A 25012-nucleotide genomic window follows, 5' to 3' on the forward strand; every position below is an offset into this window, starting at 1 on the left:
TATGTGACACAGTTTTATAGGTACTGGGATTCCCCCACCCCTTCCATAACCCTCTCCCCATGGTGGATTCCTGAACCTTGTTGCATAACCACAGTTCAAGTTCAGTTGAGATTCCTTCATTGTAATCATATACCAAGCATAAAGTCCAGCAAATCAGGGGGGGCCCAGCACAGTGGCGCAAGTGGTTAAGGTCCTCCCCTTGCACGCCCAGATCCCATATGGGCGCCGGTTCTATCCCGGCAGCCCCGCTTCCCTTCCAGCTCCCTGCCTGTGGCCCGGGAAAGCAGTCGAGGATGGCCCAAAGCTTTGGGACCCTGCACCCGCAAAGCACTGAGGGTTCAGCTAGGAGCTATCTAAGCAGCATATCAAAGAAAGAAAATCCCAGAGCTCCCTGGCCGGGCAGGCAGCAGGCAGAACCCGGTGCCCGCTCACCACGTGGACGTAGTGGCGGGCTCATATGAAGTAGGCATGAGGCGGCCGTCTTGCCCGGTGGCCTCCACAGCCAGTCTGACAGAGGTGTGTGTGTGTGTCCGTGTGTTTGTTCAGTGTGTGTGTGCCAGTTGCGGTGGTGGTTCCAGGCCCTCGAGATTCCTTGTTGTTTTAGTGTTGCCCCAGGACAGCAACACATTTGATTCTTTCTCCTTCTTTCTCCTAGACCTATATATTTTCCAATATCCTTTCTTTGAATTCATTCACTTTTTTCTATTGTGCTAGTATTGATTCTTTCTTTTGATTCTTAATTCAAGTTAGTGTGATTTTTAGTTGAGGAATTTTATTTTTAAAAATTATTTCCATCTTGTGTCTAATCTCTTTTTTAGAGTATTGGCTTTCCTGTGTGTTTTTGAAGTCCGTTGAGTTTCTTTAAAACATTTCTTTTGAATTTTTTCACAGATTTGTAGTTAGGATGTCAGTAAGCTTGAACTGGGGACACAATGTAAAAGTAGTCTACCCTTACAAAGTTCCCTAGTGCCAAAGCAAATCTAGACATGACACCCCATTACAAGCCACGACACAATGCTGAACAATAACTATAGCATATAACCAACATAGACCAGTGCAGCAGAAGAATAAGACCTATGATACGTCTGCTGCTAAAATTGACTTTACAGCCTAAACCTTAGTCACTGGGAAAGGAGACCATTAGTATCATCCCAATACCTTTGCCAACTTGCTGCTGAATACCAAGACACAACCAAACAGCCTCTTGCTGGATGCCCAAGATTTGAGAAGGGGTGATGAAAGCAACCCTTTAGTTACTTAGTCTGGTACTAAATGTGTCCATAACTACAGCTTCCAGGCCTTTTGCTGTCTTAAATGTGTTTCCAAGGCCTAAATGAGACTCATGATGATACAGACCAAAACTGTCCAGTCCCACTATGTATATATCCAGGATACCAGGAAAACATTGGAAAGTCCGCTCATGAGTTCTGGTCTGGGAATTAAAGTCTTTAGGATTTTCAGATACTGACTCCCACAATGGTGGCATAGCTCTGAGCTCCAAACCAGTCTGAATTTCACTCACATGTTTCTGCAACTAGAGTTTTGTTTCACTGTCCACAGAGATGACATGAGGAATGATGAATGCAGGACACTGGCAACCAAACAATGCGGTGTGCAAAAATTCGGTCTGCAGGTAGTGGTATGGAGTCAAAAACTTTGAAACCATATTGTAATAGGCCTGATACTTTGTTTCAAGCCTAAAATCAGTTTATTGTCCCTGTCCCAGTGAAAGGACATTTCTTTCCACCCTGCCTTGGAAAGAAGTCTTGGGCCTGAAGGTAGGATAATGTAGCCAACTCTTAACTCTTTGTCTTCTTCAATGTTTCTTACTTATCATTATATTAAAATTAAGTTTTACAGTCTTCAATCTGGTTACTATAGTTCTTTTAAAGGTGACTTGGTGCGTGAAAAGCTGTTTATATTGATGTCTTTGTAGAGATATGATCACCTAATTGTCTTACCCCACTGCCATCTTGCAACATCTCATTTCTCACTATAATTTTCTTTTTTTTTTCTTTATTATTTTTTTTCATTGGAAAGGCGGATATACAGAGAGGAGAGACAGAGAGAAAGATCTTCCGTCTGATGATTCACTCCCCAAGTGAGCGCAACGGCCGATGCTATGCCGATCCAAAGCCAGGAGCCTCTTCCGGGTCTCCCACGCGGGTACAGGGTCCCAAAGCTTTGGGCCGTCCTCAACTGCTTTCCCGGGCCACGGGCAGGGAGCTGGATGGGAAGCGGGGCTGCCGGGATTAGAACCAGCGCCCATATGGGATCCCCGGCATGCAAGGGGAGGACCTTAACCACTTGCACCACCGGTGCCGGGCCCTCACTATAATTTTCAAACGGAAACATATGATAACATATTAAAGTCTCAGTTCATGAATTAATAAACTAATACCTAACCACTTGCAATGCTAATTAAAATTTGCCTCTCAGCTTAGAAGCTGTCAACTTCCTCTGGCTGGACTGAACTGCTTCTCAGCTTGAGCTATTTCTCCGACTTGCGCTTTTTTTGCCAAGTTCTTCCTTTAGATGCAAGACTTCATATCCACCCTAACGGAAAATGGGTGCCATGTGAGAGCACTGACAAAAGATCACAACAAGGAACTCCTCGAACCCAAAGACTGGAAGTAACATAATGGTGGTCACTAAAGCACAGCTTCACCCATCAGTGCTAATAAAGAAGTGAAGAAGTAAAATTACAAACTCATCTTTTCTCTCTTCTATACTGTGCTTTCTTCCCTATGACTAGGTCATAAAGGGCCTATATTCATAGGAGCACACTCAAAGAAGCTTTCTCCTCTATCCACTAACTTTATCTCAATGGATACTGTAAGTCATGTGTAACATTTTGCTAAAGCAGATCGATGATATAATACAATTATTTTTCTACTAAAAATATTGGGATGCTTTTTTATTCTTATATACTGACATATATATATGTATATATTAGAATTTCAGAGGTGAATATAGCTGGAATATGTTCCTTTAACTAGATGATACTTTTGGGATTATACCTATTCATGGTAAAAAGCATTGTTTCAGAAAAACAGTGAAAATTTGTTTTTACAGATCCCCAAATGTTGATGTATGTATTCACCTTACTTACTATATCCAAATTCAGTATTAATATTAGCTTAAACAAAATATATATGTAGGGCCTGGCGCGGTGGCGCAAGTGGTTAAGGTCCTCCCCTTGCACGCCTGGGATCCCATATGGACGCCGGTTCTATCCCAGCAGCCCTGCTTCCCTTCCAGCTCCCTGCCTGTGGCCCGGGAAAGCAGTCAAGGACGGCCCAAGGCTTTGGGACCCTGCACCCGCGTGGGAGACCCGGAAGAGGCTCCTGGCTTCGGATCGGCATAGCACTGGCCGTTGTGCTCACTTGGGGAGTGAATCATCAGACGGAAGATCTTCCTCTCTGTCTCTCCTCTCTGTATATCCGCCTTTCTAATAAAAATAATAATAATAAAAATAAATCTTTAAAAAAATATATACATATGTAAGTCTATAATCAGGGAAAAGGTTACATTAGATCACTTTATTGCTTATAATCAAGTATCAGTAGTAGCGAGTCATATTTGGATTACGTAAATGTTTATGGGACGAGCCTGGTGTGATAGCGTAGTGGTTAAAGTCCTCGCTTTGTACACACCAGGATCTCATATGGGCACCAGTGCTAATCCTGGCAGCTCCACTTCACATCCAGCTTCCTGCTTGTGGCCTGGGAAAGAAGTCGAGGACGGCCTAGAGCCTTGGGTCCCTGTACCCGCGTGGGAGACCCGGAGGAGCTCCTGGTTCCTGGCTTCGGATTGGTGAGTACCAGCCATTACAGTCACTTGGGGAGTGAACCATTGGAAGGAAGACCTTTCTCTCTGTCTCTCCTTCTCCTCTTTGTATATCTGCCTTTCCAATAAAAATAAATAAATCTTCAAAAAAATTTTATGGGACATCCATCATGTGGTAAATAGAAAGCTAGAGGTTTTCAAAATGTAATTTAATCCTTAATTACAGCCTCCTATTTTATGTACGAAAGAACATACTTATCTGATCAATTAATCCTATGACACCTTAGAGCCAGACCATGGTAATTGGGGAAAACAACACAAATAGCAGTATCTTTTCATATGAGAGTTTAGAATATAATATAACTCATTGTTATATAAGTTTTCAACAACAAATAATCACATATACTCAGTAATGCATTATGAGACATGACTGTAAGGTTGAGTTTACATGCATAATGTATGCTTGTAACTGGTTTTATGAGAAATAAATGTTTTATTGTTATCAGAATTGTTTATTTTATTTTTAGAAGCATTATGGGCACAGGTAGTGCAGATTAAGTCCAACAAACTGCCTTGAAACTAACTGGCATGGAATCGCAGTTTAGCCTTAAATGTTCATCAATTCAAAGCAAAATAATCTAGCATGAGCTAGCACTTAGGGGTTGCCCCTCTTATTTTCTAAGTATTTACTCTGCTTTGCCTTGTGAACCTTTTATGGCTCATCAAAAGTGTGCAAACATTTGAAGCCGATAAAACTTCAGTTCTTGGGAAAAATATCACTGGAAACCAAAGGGGCAGTATGTAAGTATTGAGGAGTAGAGCTTATACTGGGAATATATGTGAGATAATAAAATGCTTTGTAAATAATATATGTAATGAAACAGGTCAACTATCTTCACATGGTCTTATGATATAAACTGAATATTTTAAGAGTTTTAAAGTTTTTTGAAATAAATGAACTTACCAAGTACAACAGCTCAGTAGAGAAATCCTTGCCTTGCACACCCTGGGATCTTATATGACCACTAGTTTGTGTCCTGGCTCTCCATATCTTCTCCAGCTCCCTGCTGTGACCTAGGCCAGCAATAAAGGATGGCCTTGGGACCCCTCCCAAGTGGGAGACTCAGAAGAAGCTCCTGGCTCCTGGCTTCAGATTGGCTCAGCTCTAATCTTTATGGAACCTTGGGAAATGAACTAGTAGGTGAAGCATCTGTATTTTTGTCCTTTTCTCTGTAAGTCTGCCTTTCCAATAGATAAGTAAACCAAAAATGAATTTATGAAATAAATATGACCTAGCTGGATTATCTATAGATATTACCTAGAGATATAAATTATTATCTGTAGATATATACCTACTCAGGATTGTTTTTCAGATTTTAAAATGTCTAGTTATATGTGGAGTCCATCTGAAAAATTAGTAATCACAATTTACATTGGATTTAGAACAAAAAATGAATACATAAATTTACATTTTTAGAAAAAATGAGTCATTTTCTTGTTATTTGAGTCATCAGAAAAACAGAGGGAAGGTTTTTAAAGAATTCTCACATTTTGTTTTCTCTAATGCTATGGTTTACTTTAAAAAAAAAAAAGATTGCAAAAGACTAGAATTCATTATAAGCTCTTAATTGCCAGTTTCCCTACAAAATAGATGTTTATGTGCAGGCATCAGAATAGCTACCATTCATTTGAGGGAGATTTTGTACAGCCGAAGTTTAAATAAACAGCAATGTTTTACTAAGTTTGCAAAAGCATAATTAGTCCTAGAGGCACAATATTTTTAGGCGTCAAATACTTGCTCTCCAGCTGTACTGTTTGGTTCTGTAGTTTTCAAAGCGGCTTTATAGTCATTGCCTTGAAGTCCAAGCTTTCTCATGACTGACAAGCATTTCACTACGTGTGTGCTCACAGAAACAGAACAACACTTTGCAACGACTTCTTTGATGGAAGCATCTGCTACTTTTCTTTCTTTGGTTCAGTAGTGCACAAAAACACTTCAGAATTGGTTCCATAGAGACCTGGTAGCATTAGTTTATATTTATTCTGTCACGCAATTATATTAGAGAAATGAAATAACTCGGAAATTCGCTGGTGGGCAAAAAATTACACTTTAAAATAATGTGCTTCCTACAATTATGTGTTGGTATCTACAGGAGATCATAATATTCAATATTCTTTCTGACAATAATCTAAAAGAAATCATTTTAAGTTATCTGCACATCTTGTTTTCAAATAACAATTTCAGATTTTTGAACTATTGCAATACATTTTTAAAAGGTGTTTATAAAATATTGCTATTTAAAGAAATTTTGTAAGTTATAGAATCTTCTTCTTATATTTAGTTCCACTAGTATTTCTTGTGTGTGGGGGGGTGGTGAATAAGACTGGAGCCACTGACCATTACACTGTTATTGATCAGGTTTAATGCAGTATATTATGCCTTGCTTCCTGTAAAATGTGTATAGTTTTAACCTTACTCATAAAGACACAAGTATATATGAAGATATAAAGTATATAAATGCTTATATAATGAATTAAAAGTATGCACTTGATCACTGGTATTTAAAATATATACAATTTATCATTCATATTTAAGAAGGAGTAATTGTTTAGATCATTATAAAAATGATATATGATATATGTGAATAGACATATGTGAATAGAGAGATATTTTCTCTCTTTTGATATAATAACAGTCATTATTAGCCCTATTTTGAGTAGTTGCTGATAATACTTCAACATGGATTCCCTTCAACCTATTTCTGCTATTCTGATCATATTCCTATTTTAAAATATACTGAATGCTTCTTCTGACATGAATCTTCCCCAGTTTTATTAGACGTGAGATAAATTTCTTCCTATCCTCACATGGAACATTTGGGAACTAGGATCATGTTTTATATTTAAAGACAATGGGTCTGATAAATTCTTGTATCCTATTCTACAATATAGAAGTGTTAAGTGGTGTTTTGAGACCTCAAGTAGTCTTGAATTCACAGTTCAATCATTATATCTGCTTAAATATTATAATGCTCAGATTCTAAAGAAGAGAATTAACTGCTCAATGATTCATGACAATTCTTATTATTTCTGTAAGGAAATTAAAAAATATATATATGATTTCATGTTGTGAGTCACTGGAGTAGGCCAGTACCTGCCATGCTTGCATCCCCACATTTTAGAGTGGCAGTTTGAGTGCTTCCTGTTCTACTTCCAACACAGATTCTTGAGAATGTGCCTGGGAAAGTCAGGCACAATGACTCAGATACTTGAGCCATTATCACCTATGTAGGAACCCAGAATGAAGTTCCTGGCTTTGATTACATCTGACTGTTGCAGCCCTTTGGGGAATGAAGGAACAGATAGATAATGTTTCCTGCTTCCCTTTGTCTCTCATTCAACCTTTCAAATAAACAGATCATTACAAATAGATCAAGACTAAGATGATATATCCACAACCACAAAGAAAGTGACAAAGAAAACAAACAGAAAAATGGGAATCTGACAAAAGTGTGGGACGTGATAAACAAAGTTGAAATAATTACATCTGGAATTAGAAGAACCTCAGCTAGGAATCATGAAAGCCAGAGACAAAAATATGGGTGTATTTTTAGTGTATAAATCTTCATGTGTAGAACAAAATGCATCTATTGAAAGTTTTATACTTAAAGGATTGATGTAATCATATCTATATTTTGTGAAGTCATAGAGACCTAAAGAAACATTTTCAGATATGTGCATATGCTAAAAGCACAGGCTTAGTAAATGCTGTATACATAATCTTCCCATATATTCATAATAAGGATAAGACATAAACTAAATATAAGCAAAAACTATAAATATCAAAACAGTAAAAAAAAAAACAATGAATGTAAAATTCAGGGATTGGCATTTGGTGCAGCAAATGCCCACATATGAATTCTGAGTTCTTAGGTTCGAAAACTTCTGTTGATGTTCACTGTTGGAAACAGATAATCACCACTTAAGACTTAGGTCACTGCTATTTACATGAGAGTTACGGAGTGAGTAAATTGTTCTCCTGTCTTCAGGATCCGTTGGCCCTGACTGTTTATTTGAGAGATAACCAGGAAATGAGATTTCTCTCATGTTCTCTCTTCCCTCTCTCTCCTCTCCCTACCAAATACAGTGAAAATAAATAACTAAACCCATGTTTACCATGTAAGCATGTTTTATTAAAAGTCCATAACTAAAATTACCCAGAGTACATGCTGTGATACTCTACAACTTCAACATTACTTTAAAGGCTAGGGTTTTTACAGAGCAGGTAACACCTTGTGACTCCACCATTCCCTGCAGACTCCAGAAGCCATTCTTGCCTTATCCACTTCCATTCCACCTCCCTAATAACTGCATGGGTAAAGCAGTGGAAGTCTTTACTCGTGCCCCTGCCACACGTGTGAGAAAAACAAAATGACTCCTGACTCCTGGCTTCACCCTGGCCCAATCCCCAGCATTGTGACCATGTCGGGAGTGAAACAGCAAACGGAAGACTTTCTGTCTATCCATTTCTCTTTGGAACTTTGAAATTTCCAAATAAAAAAATAAAAGTTTCTCAAAAGATACATTGTCTAAATAGAGACTCAAAGAAAGAGAGTTTGAAATATGCTAATGATTCATTATTAATGCAAAATGTGCTTTAAGAGATTATGTATTGCATATTGTGAAAAACTAAGTGTGCATGTATTTATATACGCTGTGTGTGTGTGTAGGGACTCATCAGTGAGCCTTGAACAATCTGCCCCCAGAAGGGTAATCAAGTACTCTAAGATAAGCATTCACGTATGCATCAAACGTAAGTTACAGTAGAACTGAGTTGTATTACTGTGTGCATTTTTTGTTGCCTTACCTTTTTTTTTAATTTTTCATAGACCTGCACATCTTTATTTTGCGATCCTGGAAGTTACCAATTTACTTTCCATTTCATATTTCCAGGACTTGACAGCATCTGATACAACCTGAGATACTAGCATTTTTCAGTGAAATGAAATAGTGAACATTGCAGATTCTGATTGCAAATCAACAATCTCTTCTGTGAGCGAATACACACAATCATCACATTCTAAAGGTTTCTGACCGGTGACATTCTTTAATTTTTCACAGTAGGTGTGTACCAATATATGTACTGTATTAAAAATACAACTAATTATTTGGCAAACAGCTCTTAGTATTCTTTCTATTTCATTCTTGCTAGTTAAGGCCTAATACAAAGACCAATTCAATGTTCTAGAAGGAATATAGAAGGTATGATATCCAAATAGCCTGTTTTAGGGAAAAGGTGGGAAAATGTCCTCCTGATGCTAACATGAAACATTATGAAAAAAGCATATTTTAGTAAAATAAGCTAATCATTATGTTTAAACCTAAATATTAGGTGCTATAGTATGTCCAGTATGCTTTAAATCTTCCTGGTGATTTTTAACGTAACCTTCACAGACATCATGATAGAGTGCCCCTTCAATTTACAAAGAGCAAATTAGAATTTCTGAAGTGAAATGAGACAACACATTGTAAGATGTTGAATAATAGTTTCAATAGATGCAGAAAAAGCTTTCGACAAAATCCAACACCTCTTCATGCTAAAAACTCTAGCCAAAGTAGGCATAGATGGGAAAATCCACAACATAATCAAAGCAATTTATGAAAAACCCAACGCCAGTATAATACTGAATGGAGAAAAGCTAGAACCCTTCCCACTGAGATCTGGAACAAGACAAGGGTGCCCGCTATCACCACTGCTATTCAACATAGTCCTAGAGGTACTTGCAGAGGCCATAAGACAAGAAAAAGAAATCAAAGGCATACGCATAGGAAACGAAGAAGTCAAGCTTTCACTATATGCAGATGACATAATCCTATACATAGAAAAACCAGGAGACTCAATACAGAAACTGCTAGAACTTATACGAGAGTTTGGCAGAGTGGCGGGGTACAAAATTAATGAACGAAAATCAACAGCCATAGTGTACGCAAATAACACCAAGATGGAAGAAGATCTAACCAACAGGATACCATTCAAAATAGCAGAGAGAAGTATGAAGTATTTGGGAATAAATCTAACCAAAAGCGTAGGAGACCTATTCGAAGAAAACTACAAACTATTTAAAAAGGAAATTGAACAAGACCTCAAAAGATGGAACAACATCCCGTGCTCCTGGATAGGCAAAATCAATATCATTAAAATGTCTATACTACCACAAGCAATATACATTTTCAATGCAATTCCAATCAAATTGCCCAAAACATTCTTCACGGAACTGGATACAATGATTCAAAAGTTCATCTGGAAACACAAAAAACCACGAATAGCTAGAACCATCCTGAAAAATAAGAAGTTAGCAGGGGGAATCACAATCCCGGACCTCTGGACATACTATAGAGCAGTGGTTATCAAAACAGCCTGGTACTGGCACAAAGACAGAAAGGAAGATCAATGGAATAGAATAGAAGCACCAAAAGCGAACCCACACAAATACAGCCAATTAATCTTTGACAAAAAGACCAATGACAGCTTAAGCAAGTGGGAAGGACTCTTTAGTAAATGTTGTTGGGACAACTGGCTGATAGCCTGTAGAAACAAAAAGATAGACCCACATCTATCACCATACACTAAGATCCAATCTACATGGATAAAAGACCTAAACCTACATCCAGAAACCTTCAAACTCTTGCAAGAAAATGTAGGAAATACCCTGCAAGACCTAGGAGTAGGTCCCGACTTTCTAAGAAGGACACCAAAAGCAATAGCAGTTGAGAACAGAATAAACAAATGGGACCTCATCAAACTAAGAAGCTTCTGTACAGCAAGGGAAACAATCAACAAAGTAAAAAAGCAACCCACAGAGTGGGAGAAGATCTTTGCACACGATATAGGCGATAGGGGGCTAATTTCCAGGATATACAAAGAACTTCAAAACAACCAAAAAACCAAAACAAACAAGCCACTCAAGAAATGGGCATGGGAAATGGGCAAACATTTCACAAAGGAACAAGTCCAAATGGCAAGCAAACATATGAAAAAATGTTCCAGCTCCCTAGCAATAAGGGAAATCCAAATTAAAACATCGATGAGGTACCACCTAACACCAGTAAGATTGGCCCACATAAACAAGAACACCAACGACGCTTGCTGGCGAGGATGCGGGGAAAAGGGAACCCTACTCCACTGCTGGTGGAGCTGCAAATTGGTACAGCCTTTATGGAAATCAGTCTGGAGAACACTCAAACAACTCAAAATCTGCATACCATATGACCCAGAAATAGCACTCCTAGGAATATATCCAAAACACCTGTTTTATGACAAACCAACATGCATCCCTATGTTCATTGCAACACAATCAGTAATTGCAAAAACATGGAAGCAACCGAAATGCCCATCAGCAGAAGATTGGATAAGAAAGCTTTGGTTCATCTACTCCATGGAATACTACTCAGCTATTAAAAAAAACAAAATGCAGTTCTTTGTGGCTAAATGGGCACAACTGGAAACTATAATGCTAAGGGAAATGAGCGAATCCCAAAAGGTTAGATACCACATGTTTGCCTTGATTTAACCTGTAATTTTTTGTTTGGTTGTGTATTATTTTTTTTTGAACCTGTCATTGATACTGTCTCAACCCAGATGTTTCGAAGAATGGAACTTGCATTATCTTTAACATATTGTTTACCCAATACTATGTCAATTAATTCCATAATGTTGTATATTGATACTGAGGTTTTGTTGGGGATTTTATATGACCGGATCTTTACTCTGTTAGCCCTACCTTCAGACCAGAGAAGGTCTCCCCAAGAGGCCACTGAACTTATCTGGACAATAAGACGCTGAACTTTATGCTAGGCATGTGTTTGCAAGCAATGAATCTCAACTGAACTTGAACTATGGTTATGCAGCAAGGTGGAGGAATCCACCATGGGGGGAGGGGTATGGGAGGGGTGGGGGGAATCCCCAGCGCCTATAAAACTGTACCACATAATACAATGTAAACAACAATAAAAAAAAAGATTCAAATCTATTTTTTTCTCTGCTAAAAATACATATTCTTTGATTCTAGCTTTTTCAATTTTTAAAAATACATTAACAGCATATTTATTTATGATTATTTCTTATAGGCAAGATACTTTACTCAGTAACTAGAACAGAATGATAAATATGGCAAAGTCTCTTTATTTAATAATTTAACTTTTACATAATACCTACTAATAGGTCCTATTGCTGTTGCCAGGATAGTGTCACAAAATAAATGAAAACTACTTTTGTACTAAAAATGATTGAACAGCTGTACCTTCCTAGACAAAGTTTTCTATTTATTTAAGGTATTGTGGTTACTATGAACAACTGCAAAAACTCTGTTTCATTTTGTCTTGTATTTTGCCTTTGGTTTCCCAGTGTTACTTTCCATACCCGACTTTGCTAATTCTTTCACTTTACTCATTTTTTAAAGGAATTAAATACCTGAATTATTATTTCTCTTCCAGTCATATTAGCATTATATCACAAATACTGGGTGGTGACAGATAGAAGGAAGGGACACCAAAGTGTACTACAATAGAGACTGAACACTGTAAGAGCATTTTTTATGTTGAACTGCACAGCTGAAATGCTGCACATATTATCTTGCCAGAGGGCATATTCCCACTTAGAGATACAGAGCTTAGGAAAAAAGAATCCACGCTGATAAACTGTAATTTATTATATATGTTTTTGAAATCTGGCAATGTTTGACAAAATGTTTTCTAAAAATGATAGTACATTCATTCTTTGTTCATTCTTGTCTAAAGTGATAAAAAAAGACTTAATATAGTGTTGTATTTTTATTGGTAAGAAGCCCTCAGTTTTGGTTTATGCTCCTGTCCCCCTACATCCTTTTTGATGATGTTTATGCATGTTCTCTAAGTTCTCTTTATATATTTGGTTGATATTTTTCATATACATGCCATGCCATCATGATAAATAATGAAGTTCCACCATCTGCAACAAGTATTCCCAACTGGAAAGCATTATGCTCAGTGAAATAAACCAATCCCGTGGGAACAAATATCGTATGTTCTCTATGATATGAGACAATTTTCATCCAAACTATAAAATGCATATATATATGATATTATGAATGTATAGTTGCATATATGCGTATATGTACAGCTACACACTCATAGTATCATAATTGAATGGTATAATGGAAAGGACAGTACTGGCAATCAATGAAGAGCTGCAGTATGCATCTCTAATCTGGAATAAAAGTAGGCTCCCAATAAAGCTGTTAAATATAGCCACACAGCACAATGCTAGACTCTGCACCAGTGCTTATACCTACAATGTCAAGATTCACGTAAAGAATAGAATGCTGGAGTCAGGACTGAAGTTGAAGGACCACATTATTGTAAAATGCAGGAGAAAATGGGAGAGGGGAAAGGTGGTGGAAAGCAAAGGCGGGAAAGGGGGCAATCTCGATATCACCAACATGCTAATAGTGTAATGAAATATTTTAAAACTATTGAATTGGTGAAGACTTTGATAAAATTGTGTATCAAAGGAATCTGTGGACGAGAAACAACTGGTAAGAAAAGAACATGTTTCCACAATGCTTAAAAACACACTAGCATGATTTGTTAGTATGTCATATACTACATGCAGTGATTACACATCTAGGCATATACTGTAGGGAGAATTTTGAATTTTTAATTAGTTGGCAATCATCAGAATGCCTACACCAACATTATTAAAAATTAGGAAAATCTCAAACTCAACATACATATGCATAAATAAGTCATAGTGTAGATAAATTAGCACAGTGGCATACAATAGTTCATGAAGATGAAAAATTAATGATTAATATTTAGTTAATAAGTAAATCAGAAATACTATTCATTTTGATAAAATTCAAATTAATATTGAAATGCATATTTTTTCAGTTTTGCTATAAAAATATATATCTCCAAAACATGAAAACAAATGTATTATTTGTGGCATCCTACACATGAGAGAAAAGTCCATAAGCATGTGTACCATAAGGTAAAATTTAAAATAAATGTTGTCTTTGGATGGTAGAGAGATGAAGTTAAAGGTGAGTAGTATAAGGAGACATTGCTTGACATTTTCCCTTAAATAGATTGTTACTGCTGGAGTTACCATAGTGTTGAAGTAATTTAAGCTGCCATCTGTGACCTTGGCATTCCATATGGGCACCTGATTCACGTCATGGGTATTCCACTTTTGAACCAGCTTGTTGGCTTCAGCCTGGTCTTGCCTATACATTGGAGTCATTTAGAGTGAACCAAGGATTGGAAGATCTCTCTCTCTCTCTCTCTCTCCCTCACCCTGTTTCTCTTTCTTTCTCTCAGTATCTCCATCTCTATATCTCCCTGCCTTGGCAATCTTACTTTTCAATGAAATAAAATCGTTCCAGAAGATACTGCTATGTGTTTAACTCAGCATACTTCATACATCATATACCAACATTTGATGCATTTGTGAAAATTATAGTCACTCATTTTTACATAGCTGTAAGTCATATAAAATTAATATAGTTGCATCTTTATATGAAATATCACAAAACGGTTTTTCAGACATCACTTTTTTTTTTCAAAAAAGAACGTGACGTAGAGAGGATCTGGTATATAGAGAGACAGTTTTTCAGTCTCTAGTTTACTCCCTAAATGCTTGCAGCAGCCAGAACTGGAACAGATATATTCAGAAAGTAAACAGGAACTCAATCCCAATTTCCCAGCAGGAAGCTAGGGAAGCTAGCTAGGGAAGCTAGCCAGTCACCAGGAAGCTAGAGGTGGGGGCAGAGCCAGTTTTGAAGTTAGGCACTCTGAGATGTGGATGTCTTAAGTGGCATCATACATGCTATGCCAAATTACTGCCTATATTTATTGTTTTAAAAATAGAATATGAAGTTTACCAAATTAGTGTTACTTACGTAAAAAAAAAAATAAGGTTATATGTGGTATCAGTAAGTGAACTTAATAATGTGTTTTTTTGTTATCTAAGCTCAGTTGTTAACTGGGTTTATGTTCTAATTTTCATCTATCAATAATATATCAGTTTCTCAAACTTTGCAGAATGAATGACCAGTGATCCACTCCATCATTTATTTATTCATGGTGTGATAAAAAGCATGACTCCTGGTGTGTAAAATAATAAAACAAGATGATAAAGTCTGAGGTTGGAAATTGTCAGAATGCAGGAGCATGACATCTCATTAGGTATACTGGCAAGTAGCCTCATATTTATGAATCAAAGTTCTCAATTCCCACTAGAAGTAAGTAAAGGCATCTGCTACCACATTCTGTTCAAATGAAGGGATGTGTGCTGTGCAGAATTCCAAAATCAAGTGTAGTCTGCTACCTCATGCTTTGGAAGCTAATTTTTCTCTGGATTTTAAATTTAAGTGTTGAAATATGTTGCATGTGAAAGCATCTGTTATTTCAAACATAATGTGAATCAATGAACCTGGCACTTTTCATGTGTTGACTGAATTAATCAACAAGATAGAGGTACTTATTTAACCATGTCATTTAATGGGTTAATATTTTGTCATGCATGTTGTGTATTTTGCAAAATGAAAACATTACGTACTTAACTGCATTGTTTTCTGTAAAGGTACAATTGTGGCCTATTCTAGCAGGTAGCATGATTATGGTATCAGTGTTTCAATAGAGATGATCTCTGATGTGACAGAAGAAGTATTGGCATCTTATGATCATTAAGAACTGAGACTTGGAGAACAGAGGGGGAAAAAGAGCAATATAGAATTAGAAAGAAAAGCAAAAAGCTTTCACTGGGCTAAACAATGAAATGGTCTCACAGGGCTTTAAGTGAAGAGATCCAGCAGGATTAGATGAGCTTGAGGGTGTCCTACTCAGAAAGAAAATGTTATTCCAAAAGATTACATTTGCCAGTACAGAAAGTGAGAGAGACCCTGAACCAGAACGAATCATGTCATCTGGGGCAACAGATGCCTTAGCAGCAACTTGTGAATCAATAAACCGATGATTGAATGCCCCTTCATTGCAAGAGATGCAAACTTGCACAATTTTTAGGCAGTTATAAAATGATAAGGACTAGTATATGCATGAGAGTTGAACTGAATGGAACTCACAAACAACGTGCATGATTGTCAAAAGTGACGATATATCATGCTTCACATACATCCATGTTGAGATGGAGACACGTTCAGGTATGAACCATAAAGTTTAGTATTCACTATTAACAGATTAAACATTAAAGAATAATATTATTTTAAAGTTAAAATAAAAAATAAAAGGCATACTATTTCTAAGAGAAAAGTTTCAAAGCTCTCCAATTTATATATGAAGAAAGTATAGAAAATTCACACTTCAAATGTAGAAATGAAACTTTTATTGATATTAGATTTTCAAAACTTTTTTTTAAAATCATCAATCTACAGAAATCAAAAGAATAAATTTATACAGCTTGGTGCCACAGGCTAGCAGTTAAAGTCCTCACCTTGAATATATCGGAATTCCATATGGGTGCCGGTCCTAATCCCAGCAGCCCTGCTTTCCATCCAGCTCCCTGCTTGTGGCCTGGGAAAGCAGTCGAGGATGGCCCAAATCCATGGGACCCTGTACCTGTGTGGGAGACCCAGAAGAGGCTCCTGTCTCCTGGCTCCTGACTTTGGATTGGCTCAGCTCTGGTTGTTGCAGCTGCTTGGGGAGTGAATCATAGAGAGGAAGATCTTTTCCCTGTCTCTCCTCTGTGTGTGTGTGTGTGTATACACACATATATACATATATACATATATATGACTTTGCAATAAAATAATAATATCTTTTAAAAAGATTAAATTTATATACCAAAAACTCTTTCTCGATATGTTCCCCTGTATTGAACAATTTCAACACCATAATACCGAAGATGTCTTTGCTATATTGTATTTAATTTAAGCATAAAACACATATAAAATTATCCTTCATCCAACAGTGGCCAAAAATGTACGTTAATGGAAGAACTGGTGAAATTTAATTGCAGTCAGAAGTTAGTTCAAAGACACATGCCAAATTTCAGTTCATAGTTTGGTGACTATAATAAAACTGTATAAACCTAGAAAAATGAAGCCTCTGTAATACAACAGCAACTTTTCTGTGAATTGAAAAATAGCAGTAACATTAAGGGTTGTTTTAGCTGACCAATTATTTGATGAATGTTTTTCTGTGAATTAAAGTGGTTCAATCTGAAGTAAATACCAGCTTGAGACTTATAAAAGATTCCATCAACTTGTATGGCTAGTTTGGTTTCTCAATCATTTTTTTTTAATGGTGAACATGAATTATAAAATGCAGGCAAATATTTATTGGACAGTTATGGTAAAGTGAACTAAAGAATACATTAACGGGAGAGCACTCAAACAATTGAAAATGTGCATACCATATGACCCAGCAATAGCACTCCTAGGAATATATCCAAAACACCTGTTTTATGACAAACCAACATGCATCCCTATGTTCATAGCAGCACAATCAGTAATTGCAAAATCTTGGAAGCAACTGAAATGCCCATCAACAGAAGAGTGGATAAGAAAGCTATGGTTCCTTTACTCCATTGAACACTACTCAGCAATTAAAAAAAAATGCAGTTTTTTGTGGCCAAATGGGCCCAACTGGAAACCATTATGCTAAGGGAAATGAGCCAATCCCAAAAGGTTAGATACCACATGTTTACCTTAATTTAAGATGAAATTATTTCAATCTGAAAAATAGTACCTGTAAACTGCAATGTTATTACAACACCACACAGCCTGTATCTCATGCAATAAGATATTGTGATGTAACCAATGAACGTACAATCATTGTGAGTCAGACTGCTTATGATCTACATCAAAGAATTGTAAAGCCTTATGTACTCTAAAGACCCTAAGCAACTCAGAAAGGGGTGGGAGGGCAGAGAAGTCTTCAATCCCCTTAATACAAGTGAGGAACACGTGAAGTATATAACCTATTGGGAACATAACAGGTAACTCATAGACAACAGACTCAAATCAATATTAGACATTAGTAAAACTACAAAGACATATAGAGGAAATCAGGAGTCATCCTGACAATCTCTTAACAGGACGTCATGTGCTCAGAGCAGGGGAGAGAGATCCTAGAGTGGAGCAGGTGGACAGTAGGAGGCTTGTATCCCAACCCTGGAAACTCCTGGATCCTCACCAAGGACTATCAGTATGGGTACCAAGGACTACATCCCAACTGCCAAAGAGACCACTGGGAATTGGAGTGCCTTTAGAGGCCAAAAACTCTGAGGTCACCCACCTCCATTTGGATCTCCCACACGGGATGAAGAAGCCCAAATCCATCCTTGCAGGATCCAAGATCATCGGAACAACAGCCAGGAGCCCTGAGCGGTCCACAGAAGAAGAAGAACAGTAAGCTTCCTCAGAAGTCAGGAGAGGAGCTTTCTCTGGTCCTTGCTTAGTTCCAACTTTGGATCCCCACTCTCTCTTGCAATGACCATCAGGGTCGCTCTGGAGCCCACCACCCCAAAATACACACACACACACACACACACACACACACACACACACACACATTAGAATAAATAGACAGAGAACAATAAGGAAAGCTTAGAACCAGACAGGAAATGGTTAACATGGACTCACACATACCTTACTAGGTAGGACACAAAGATTAGTTACTCCTCGCTGAGGTATTGAGGATTTCTCTGCACATCCCACCTAAAATTGTTCTGCACTTCAACTGTTGACATAAGCCTTATTAGAGTTATAAGCCAGCTTAGAGTATCTGAAAATCTGCCACGTTCAGCAAAATTATGCTTCAACACTATAAACTGCTAAATACTAAAACGAAAATAGACACGAGACAGCTGAATAGTACCTTATAGCCATTTTAAGGTGTATAGAAGCCAATTGTATATAAACTAAAATTGAAATGTCAATGAAGTAGTCACAGGATGTGGTTAAGAACTTTCATATTGTAACATATTGGTTACTCAATACCATGTCAAACAATTCCATAATGTTGTAAATTGTTGTTGATGTTGTGGATTTTAATTGATTTGGATGATATTCTGCCAGGCCTACGTTCAGACCAGAGATGGTCTCCTCAGGAAACTGTTGAATTTATCTGGACAATAAGATGCTGGACTCTATGCCTGGTATATGCTTGCAATGAAAGAATCTTGAATGAATTTGAAGTATAGTACTACAAAAAGGTTGAGGAATCTACTATCGGGGGGGGATACGGGGAGGAGCTGGGGGAATCCCAGAGCTTATGAAACAGCATCACATAATGAAATGTAATTAATATAAAATAAATACATTTTTAATATAAAAAAATGGAATTAAAGATATTATTTTGTACAAACATTTTGAAACCTCCATTAACTGGTTTTCTACAAAATGGATCTTTATGAACTCCTTGAAAACCTCTTATATGTATGAAGCCTTTTTCTGCACCAAAATAAATATAGTCTTTAATTTAAAAAAATACTTTAATGATTTAATTATGGATCAGCCTCTATTGGAGATATGAGTATATACAAAATGTTTATGATTAAGTAGGAAGAATTATGTTTCCTCTAAGAGGAGTTTAGAATATCAAAGGAATTTTTAGGAGACAAAACAGCTTTTCAAGTCCTAGCTTTTTTGTTTTTTGTTTTTCTTAGATGTATTTATTTTTATTGGAAATTCAGAAATACAAAGAGGAGGAGAGTCAGAGAGAAAGATCTTCCATCTGTTGGTTCACTCCCCAAGTGGCAGCAATGGTTGGAGCTGAGCTAATCTGAAGCCAAGAGCCAGGAGCCTTTTCTGAGACTCCCACATAGGTGCAGGGTCCCAAGGTTTTGGGCCATCCTCGACTGCTTTCCCAGACCACAAGCAGGAAGCTAGATGGTAAGCGGAGCCACCAGGATTATGGGATCCTGCCTGGCATGAACAATGCGAGGACTTTAGCCACTATGCTACCGCATCATGCCCCAAATCTTAGTTTTCTTAAAGAAGAAATACTATTTGATTGAATTTTGAATGGTTGTTTCCTTTTGAATTTGCATTCATGCATATTAATTATAGAAAGGACATAACAAAAATTTATAACATATAAAATTACACAAGATATACAATTTAAAAGATTTTTAAAAATCAATGAAAATGCAAAGATATGTTACTAATATTTTGCAGAGCATATTTAAGGCCATGTGTTTATGTTTTATCCAATTTCTCATGCTTTTGACACTTATTTTAAAATGTGGTGTTCATCTACACACTGTGTCATATTTTAATACAAAATCAGGGAAGTCCCCAGAAACTTTTCACTTTGTAAGATAAATTAAGATCCCTCATAGAAAATCATGGGAAACAACAAACAAGCATCTGGCAAAGTTCAGTGTGAAAGCACATCATTCATCAAATGAAATTACTGACATATGCCAAGCAGTGACATGGGAAATCAGCTGTTACCAAGGACAGAAAGTGACTAATTTATGTACGGGACAACAGAGGGTGAAGATATGGAAGCCAGGACAAGAAAATTCTGCAGGAAAACATGTGGTCAACATAAGGAGAACAGATAAAAGTGTCCAACGACTGTGTTTCTGTTTACAATAGGGAATCAATTGTTCATGGAAAGTCTTCACCAGGCCCCAGATGTCTACAGAAGATGAAGTAGGGAGATGGGTATAGTTACCAGATTCTTACCCAAATCCATGGAGAATTGCATTCACTTCCTGCCCATGTAAATGAATCTGTACTGTACCTGGCAACTATAACAAATCCACAAAGTTACACTTAGGCAACTGAAAGAACTCTTGGAAATGATAACACCTCAGACAAGGAAAAATATCAGATACAAAGTTTGTATTTGTTATTCTTAGGAACAAGGAACATAGCAAGAATCTTAGGATTAGAAAAGGGCTGGTATCTTGGACTTAATGGGTGAAGCCTTTGACTGCTATGGCAGTATCCCATGTGGGCACCAGTTTGAGTCTTTGCTGCCTCACTTCTAACAAAGTAACATGCTAATGTGCCTTAGAAAGCAGCGGAAGATGTTTCAAGTGCTTGGCTGCCTTCCATGTGGGAGAACTGGCAGAAGTTCCTGGCTATTGGCTTCTGATCAACTCAACTCCAATGTTGCAACCATTGGAGAATGAACCAGTAAACAGAAGAGTCCATCTCTCATTCTCTCTATCTCTCTCCCTCCCTCCCTCCCTCCCTCCCTCCCTTCCCATCTCTTCATCTCTCTGTGTGTAATTTAGCCCTTCATATAAGCAAATCTTTAAAAAAAGATATATTGCAGATATGAAAAATAAAAATCAGAACTCTAAGGACAATCACTAGTAAATGTAAATATTCTAAATTTAGCTGGGTTGAAGAACTACATTACAAAGATGGGAGGTAAGGGGGTACAAATAGTGTTGTGTATTGAAAGGTTAAATCTGTGCTTGCAAGACCAGCATCACATACTAGAATGCCAGTTGTAGTCCTGGCGAATTCACTTCGAACCCAGCGAGTGCGAATGCATCTGGTAAAACAGCCAAAGACAACATGAGTGGTTGTATTCCTGCTACTCAAGTGAGAGACTGGAATTGTGCTCCCGGTTCTCCTATCTTTACCATGGAACTGCATGTTCCTAATAATCTTCTGTTTTATTCTACCTAAATTGAATTTTATTTATATAATTATTGTATTGCTATAAATTTAATGTCCTTCATTATGTATATACTAGGCTTGGTCTCCCAAAACCCGTTCAGACATTTGAACTCTGATGTGACAATGTTAATGACTAAGTGGGGAGGTTTTACCTAGTGACATAAAACTTCTCTTTCCCAAAGCAGCTCCTTTCAAATATTTTAGTTAGGGTGATGAAAGTTGGATTAACACATGCTCTCATGATATTTTAATATTTGTAATTCTCTAACCCCTTCGAGCATTCTATGTCCATTTCCAACTCAAATATTTTCAAACTTCAAAGAAGTTATTTGATCATGATTGAATATATCTTCAATAATTTTCAAATAGACAATTTACTGTGAAATACAGCTTAAAATTTGTGAACATGTCTGTTAATTCAAATAAGTGACTCCAGTTGAGAAGATTAATGTTTCTTCCTTAATTTTGTAAAAGTCAACATAAAAAAATAAATTATCTTGACAAAGCCACAAATAACATGGACTATTTTGGCACAGTCTCAAAAACCTAGATATAACACAGATATGATTTTTCTTGGAAAATAAAAATCCACTTGATGTATTTATGAAAGGAAGAACTTAAAAGTAACAGTATATTAGTTCCTATTTATACTACGTAATAAGAGACATGTGAACGTTAGACACTGGAATTTCAAGTGAAAGTTACATTAGGTCAAAAGATAAACAAAAATGTCTAAAAGCTTCATCAATATGAGACAAAGATTTTAAGTACTATGCACAAGGAGACTCAAATAGTACTAACATTAGAATTTAGTAAATTTAACTCAGAATGGGCTCACTTAATTTGTAATCCCCACGAGAAAATGGATATAATACTGAACAAAGTAGTTCTAGAACATTAATTCTTTTTAAAGTTTTTAAATAAAATATGTTACCATTGCCAATTCCTGTCATTATGAGTAGTTAAAATCAGACCTACCTATGTATATCAATCTTGTGCATCTAATTTGGCTACTAATTTTTCTCTAGGTTATTTTTTTCCAGTACCATGACCACAACTATCATTTATCACGTTACACTCTCACACAATACACACATGTCAATTGATTGTCAATGTGAAGTAATGTAGTCTGTTATAATTGTGTTGTTTAGCCCTTGCTTCTTTCTTCAAACTATGAAACTATGAAACTGAATGTAGAAGAGGAGAAGGCACAACCAGGAGAGTTGATCTTTCTTTGGAGCTGTGGTCACATATCTTTGTGTTGCCAGGAAAATATTCTCTACATTGTTCATTCATACACATAGCTATGTCTCTAAATGAATATCTGCAGTTTTCTTTTTTCTACTCATATCCTATTTTTTTTCTCCCATTCCCAATTCTCAACTGAAAATCTTATTTCCAATTTCACCAAAACACTGTTAGTGAAAGTATAAACCAGTATAACCATAGTGGAAGATGGTCTAGAGATTGCAGAGAAATCTGAAAATAAGTCAGCTACCTGACTCAGCAGTCTAACTGCTGGAAATTTATCCTAAATAAGTGATATCAATATAGGAAATAGTTATCTGTGGTTCATGTTTATAGAAATTGAACAATGTGTAAGATATAAAATCAATCCAGATATACACACATTTATTGCTAGATAAAGAAATTGTGGCAAAATGGGATAATATAGCCTTAAAAAAGAATGAAATCCTGTCTGACACAACAAAATGGATGTGATTGGAGACCATCATATTACTGAACTAAGCCAATTTAAAAAAGAAATACCATATTTCTTCTGATTTGTCATAACTAGTATACCATGTAAAATAAATGTATGTGTCAGAAATTGGCATTTTTAAATTTAGTCACTTGAAATGCTTCACTTTTCTTCTTACTTCTTGCAAAGTTTGTGATTTAGTGGAAGGCTAAGCTTGTGATTATAAAGTTTGTCATTGTAAGAATTAAAAGAAAAATATTTAAAAAGCAGAGGAAGATTGGGATTGAGAGAGGGTAGATTTGCAAGTTTTTATGCTTTTAAAATTATATTTAAAACTTGTTTACTTTGTATAAATAGAAATGAAGCAAAATAAAAGACAACTTCCAGAATTACTACCAATCCTTGAAAACTCATAAACAATGTTTTAGATAGACAAAAAAAAAACATAAAAGAGAACTAACTGGCTTAAAAATAAGAAATAAATGTCATATGTGAAAGAACGCGTTTATGAAAGTGAATATAAATCATAAAAAGGCACCAGTAACTTGTTGAATATCAATAAATCATATTAAGTTCAACTTAGCTAGGCTTCTCAATCCTTATGAACACTTGGGATAACAAATGAAAAAAAGTGTAAAAGAATAGGAATGCCACTTGTTAGAAATTTCTGAGAATAGTTTCTATGAAATTTTCTATGCAGGTAGAACTGGAAACCTCTTATATTCCTGGTTCAAACTATGGAACTTAGATCAATGATCACATAAAACTTAGTCATGACCTGTTTTTAAGTAACAAATATAATATAACAAAATATAAATAGGGGAGGAGTGTTTTAAGTAAATTAATTAGAATGGTCATTGAATGCAGGTATCTTATATCAGAATGATAGTTCAAGTCCTAGCTGCCCTACCTCTGATCTGGAGCCCAGCTAATGTGTCTGGGAACGCAGCAGATAATGGAACTGGTACCTAAGCTCCTGTCAAACATGTGGAAAACAGGCTGGAGTTCCTGGTTTCTGGCTTCAAACTGACACAGACATGGTTTTTGGACTCATCTGGGGAGAGGGCAATTTTCTTTTTCTTTCTTTCTTTCTTTCTTTCTTTCTTTCTTTCTTTCTTTCTTTCTTTCTTTCTTTCTTTCTTTCACATATATATTTCTCATATATATTATATAATAAATTCACTAATTGCCCAGTGGCAAAAATGTTCACTGATGAGAATAAATTAAAACAATAAATGAAATACCACAAAGGTGAGACTAGAAACTACTGCAGTCAATATTCCAAACCATCTATAAAGATTTGCCAGGAAAATCATCTGAACAGATGGAATCACTGAATCTATTTATACTGTGCATCTCGATTAAAATCAATAAGGACACTTTCACCGCTTCAAAGGGGTCAAACATCTGGGCCCATCCACTCTGGTTATTCTGATTGGCTAGATTTTTTTTAAGGCAATCCCAGATCAGTGAACAACTCAGAAAATTTCAATTCACAAAGATAGGACAAATAAGTCATTGCATAGACACCCTGACCTCCCAACAAAAGTAACTGATAAATTGTATTATATTATACTAGCATGAGGGATGTTATGTTTCTTCCATTTCATCCTAGAATCCATCTTTCTGCTTTATTTTGGCTGCTTTTGTTTGTAAGTACTGAGTAGAACATTCTGGAATTAGAGATTCTATTCTAAAACTGTTACTTTCTAAGTTTCAATTTGAAGTAATTTCCCTGTAAGCATCTCAGGATAGAAACATTAATGCATCTTGGAATAGCTTCTGTAAATCTTGACAAAGAACTCTCGCAAGAAGGTGGCTGCTATTTTTGAGTTTCTATTGCCAGCTTAGTCATAGGCGTAACTCTCAAGCTCTCAAT

The sequence above is a fragment of the Ochotona curzoniae genome, unplaced genomic scaffold (genome assembly GCF_017591425.1).
Source record: "Ochotona curzoniae isolate NIBS_2020 unplaced genomic scaffold, NIBS_Ocur_1.0 contig_4612, whole genome shotgun sequence".
NCBI classification, from domain to species: Eukaryota; Metazoa; Chordata; class Mammalia; order Lagomorpha; family Ochotonidae; genus Ochotona; species Ochotona curzoniae.